At 40.9% G+C, this 4,954-nt stretch overlaps 1 long non-coding RNA gene across 1 annotated transcript; it reads right to left on the bottom strand.

Moving 5' to 3' along the window:
- Window positions 1-3,974: 3,974 nt before the first annotated feature.
- On the bottom strand, window positions 3,975-4,630 carry LOC147340294 (uncharacterized). Its single transcript, XR_015159230.1, has 2 exons — window positions 4,454-4,630; window positions 3,975-4,104 (listed from the first exon to the last, which is right to left on the bottom strand). It is a non-coding gene; the product is annotated as an uncharacterized LOC147340294 (long non-coding RNA).
- Window positions 4,631-4,954: the final 324 nt, after the last annotated feature.

Here is a 4,954-nt window from a genome sequence, read left to right as displayed (position 1 = left end):
TGTACTTATTCTTGGGAAATTAGCAACTGTTGCATTTATTTTCTCAACATATACCTTAGATCCAGCATATTATTATTCACCATTCTGGATCTAAGATATAGTATTCTTGCCTGGGAAATCCCATGGACAGAGGAGCCTGGCAGGCTATGGTCCAGGGAGTCTCAAAGAGTTGGACATGACTGAGCAACTGAGCACAATTTTAAGTAACTTCCTTCTGCTATTTTTATTGTGCATTATCTCAAAATTAAAATTAACCATTCCGTCTCATTAGGACAGGGGTCCCCAGCCTTAAGGATCTAATGCCTGATGACCTGAGGTGGAGTTGATGTGATAATAATAGAAATAAAGTGCACAATAAATGTAATGTGCTTGAATTATTCTGAATCCACCCCCCCCCCTGCCCTCACTGTCCATGGAAAATTTGTCTTCCATGAAACTGGTTCTTGGTGCCAGAAAGGTTGGGAATGCTGCATTAAGATGCCCAATGCAGATATGAGGCATCTGAGGTATCTGAGGCCTGATATCAAATCCCTCACAGGTGATAGAGTCAGGACTTTTGGCCCATTTTCCTGATCCCACTGATATTTTATTTTCTCCTCAGAGTCATTAAATGAGGTTGTTTCTGTTACCACACCATTACAGGGTTTCTTATTGAGATTTATGTAGAAAGAAAATTGCTACATTCTCTGGCTTTTTGCCATCTCCCTTCTCCTTATCCAACTTTATCTTGCATGTAGACATAGGAAATTCCTCTGAAGGGTGGGTCCCCAGTCATTTTTTACCAGTTGTTCCATCTAGCTCCTTACTAGCTCAATTGGGCCTGGTAGTCCATAGAAAGTCCTCAAAAAGTGAGACCTGATGTACTGAATGAGTGAATGAATGTATAAATGAGGTAACTTGCCTTCCTACCTCAGCATCTCTAGCTGGAGCCATACTGTGCTTGACATTCAGATCCAGAATTGCCTATGTCTTGAGCTTGTCCTGTACAGAGAAGGGGAGACCTTGTTGACTCAGGCCCCCAGTGTGTATGCACACCTGTGTGCACACAGGCCTAGAGTTGTCTATCCATTTACAGGTGCACACTTGCCGTGCCATTTCCATTTCGGTGTAGAGTTTCCAGCATTGGTCTCTTTGGTTTAAGTCATAAACTTGGTACCTATCTGGTCAAGACTTGACATATATTATCTCATTCAATCCTTACAACTTTCTTTAAAGTTGAGAGGGAACACAGCCCCTCTCATCAACAAAAAATTTAATTAAAGATTTACTGAGCATGGCCCCACCCATCAGAACAAAACCCAGTTTCCCCCTCAGTCAGTCTCTCTCATCAGGAAGCTTCCATAAGCCTCTTGTCCTTATCCATCAGAGGGCAGACAGAATGAAAACCACAATTACAGAAAACTAACCAATCTGATCACATGGACTACCGTGTAGGGCCACCCAAGACAGACGGGTCATGGAGAGTTCTGACAAAAGTTGGTCCACTGGAGAAGGGAATGGCAAACCACTTCAGTATTCTTGCCTTGAGAACCCCATGAACAGTATGAAAAGGCAAAAAGATAGGACACTGAAAGATTAACTCCCCAGGTTAGTAGGTGCCCAATATGCTACTCAAGGGACATGAGTTTGATTAAGCTCCCGGTGTTGGTGATGGACAGGATGCCTGGCGTGCTGCAGTCCATGGGGTTGCAAAGTGTCAGACACGACTGACCGACTAAACTGAACTGAACTCTCATTTATGTCTTATAGATGTGGAAGCCTGACTTCTTACATAGGTAAGAGGCATGGATACAAAGGAGGAATGGGGTAAGGTATCTCTAATAATTGTGATCATTTCTTGAACAGCTTCTCTGTGTCAGCCATTTTGCATATATTATTTTACTTTATACCAACAGTAACCCTATAAGGTAGGTACTATTATGCCCATTATTCTGCAGATGAGGCATGCTAGACATAACAGGAGTATACCACTTACTCAAATCAGAGTTAGGTTGCCTGGTCTGGGTTTGAGCCCAGGTTTGTCTGGTATTACAGACCAAACCCTTATCTCAGTACTAGGACTGAGGCATGGGAGCAGTTTAAAGGATGAAGGAGTAGTTGTGTAAAGAATTGGAGGTAACAGGCAACTGAGGGAATGCCAGGTAAGCATAACCCCTCTCCTTATCTCAGAGTGCTCAGAATTCTGGACAGATCTTATCTGCAGGCAGTTTCATCTTTTTCATTGTTGTCAGCAGTTAAAGGCTTCTGACTTTGTAAGTTTAGTTCGCTGACTGCACTGTTGCCAGTAATTAATGTTTCATGACTTGTAGAACCGTGGAAGGTAATATGGGGGTCAACTCACTCATTAAAACTTAACTCCTATCTGACAGTGAGCCAGTACTAATTGAATTAGATTCCCTTCTGGGGATGGATTTGTTGGTTCAGGAAATTTTTACAATAAGTGTTTGCAATTCTGCCAGGTCATAGTAAATATTGAGTTAATATCAGGTTATGATTTTGATTATTTCCTTAAACTATCACCTAGATGTTTGGCCACATTCTGAAATTCATGTTAAACTGCAAATATTCCATTTAGTATCTTCTTATACTTGGGTCCCTATGGTGGCAGTAGAGACTGTGAGTTGTGGACAGTTACAGAGACACACACACATGTGTCAAAATAGACTGTAATTAGTATCCTACTGGGGCTTCTGTGGTGGCTCAGACTGTAAAGAATCAGCCAGCAACGCGGGAGGCCTGGGTTAGAAAGATCCCCTGGAGGAGGGCATGGCAACTCACTCCAGTATACTTGCCTGGAGAATCCCCGTGGACAGAGGAGCCTGGTGGGCTACAGTCCATGGAGTCACAGAGTCGGACATGACTCAGTGACTAAGCACACACAGCACAGTATCCTATTGTGTATGAAAAGCAAGAGAAAGAGAGAGGTCCAGCATTAACCAAATGAGTGTTTATTTGTTTAATTTTGGGTGTAATTTTTTGAGTGCTGGTGAAAGTGAAAGTCGCTCAGTCGTGTCTGACTCTTTGCGACCCCATGGACTATACAGTTCATCGAATTCTCCAGGCCAGAATACTGGAGTGGGTAGCTGTTCCCTTCTCCAGGTGATCTTCCCAACCCAGGGATCGAACCCAGGTCTCCTGCATTGCAGGCAGATTCTTTACCAACTGAGCCACCAGGAAAGCCCAAGAATATTGGAGTGGGTAGACTATCCCTTCTCCAGCAGATCTTCCCAACCCAGGATCTCCTGCATTGCAGGTGGATTCTTTACCAGCTGAGCTACTAGGGAAGCCCTTAGTTCTGGTACTATTTCTTAATACAGGTAATAAAAAAAAATTGGAGGAACATGTTAGCAAGGAGAGATGACTATGAGTTCAGTTTTGAATCTTATCCATTTGTGTTCCCTGGGACTCCTTTATATTATTTCTTCAGATGGATAGCTGGATAAAGGAAACTGGAGTTTGTAAAGACATTCTATAGTTAGAGATCCAAGAGTCACCAACACACAGATGATAAACTAAAGAAGGATGAGCTCACCCTGGGCAAATGAATGGAGTAAAATAATACAGGGATGAGCAAGTCTAATGTTTAGAGCTTAGGCAGAAAATGAGAACTCACAATGTTAAGAAAGGATTGTAAAACATTAAAAAATAAGTAAAGAATAAAATAGATTTGAAAGTCTTTTTATATTTAAAGAGCCTCAATTTTCTTTTAGTACTGAAACAGTAATCTCTCAGGATTTGCTTTAAAAACTTTGGAAGAAGTTAAGTGACTTTTCTATTTTAGTAAGGCAGCATTATATTGTTACACTGTACTGAAGTGAGTAAAGCTTCTTTGTTTCCAATAGCAAAAAATTATTTTTTCACTTTGCAAATATGAGACATTTCTAAATCATAACTCCTTTTCTCATATGTCACTTCTCAATCCCCATTGTCTTAGTGTTCTGGCACTACCATAATAAAATATGATAGACTGAGAGGCTGAAATAACAGATATTTATTTTATAACATTTCTGGAGACTAGAAATTCTAGATCAAGGTCCAGTAGGGTCAATTTCTGGTGAAGGCTTTCTTCAGACTTCTGCATTCTCTCTGTTTTTTACGTGACATCTTTGAAGAGAGAGAGATCTGTTACAAGGATGATAATCCTATGGGACGAGGGCCCTATCCTTATGACCTCATTTGATTTTAATTACTTCCTTAGGGGCTCCATCTCAAAATACAGTCACATTAAAGGTAGGACTTTAACATAATAATTTTTGTAAAACACACTTTCAGCCCATAGCAGCCATATTCAACCCTTTCAGACATCCCACGTCCCAGAAACAAACACACAAACAATCATGCCAATAAGAGAAGAGAGTTAACTGGAACATCATGGGGAAAAATAGAGGCTGTACCAGGTTCTGAAGTGTTCTGTGCCTCTCCCACTTTAACCAGGTTACAATTACACACTAACCTCTATCCATTGCATCCAGTTTTCCTTCTCAGAGGTGTTTCTGTTTACACATTCCATTTTCCATCCAAGCCTGGTTTTCAACTTCCCTTCTAAACAGAACTCTGTGGTCACTTAAGTACACAATCATGTGCCAAAGGTAGGCTTTGACATTCTAGGTTTTTGAGAGGCTACTTTTTTGTCATGAACTTTGATCATCTGTGCTCGTTAAACAAATGGACTTTATGTGGTTTCACCAACCTGCCCAGAGGTAACTGCTGTTAATAATTTTCTTTAGCTTTTTCTCATGCCTTTTTGTTTATATTTACACACAGATGTGTTTCTGCATGCACAAAGGCTCACTGTCTTTAGGTTATGTGAACTCCATGTCACATGATAGATGTTAAACTCAAGCAACTCTGATTAGCTGAGGGGACTGCTGATAAGTGAATGAGAATTCTGTAGCCAGGATGTGAGATAACAAAACAACTGAAGCTGATAAGCCTAGTGAGGAAGAAGATTTAA

Source organism: Bos grunniens, chromosome X (genome assembly GCF_055505025.1).
Source record: "Bos grunniens cultivar Pamir isolate PY7600 chromosome X, Bosgru_T2T1.0, whole genome shotgun sequence".
Lineage (NCBI taxonomy): Eukaryota > Metazoa > Chordata > Mammalia > Artiodactyla > Bovidae > Bos > Bos grunniens.
The sequence above is the reverse complement of the archived record's forward strand: the minus strand, read 5'-3'. Positions and strand labels throughout refer to the sequence as shown.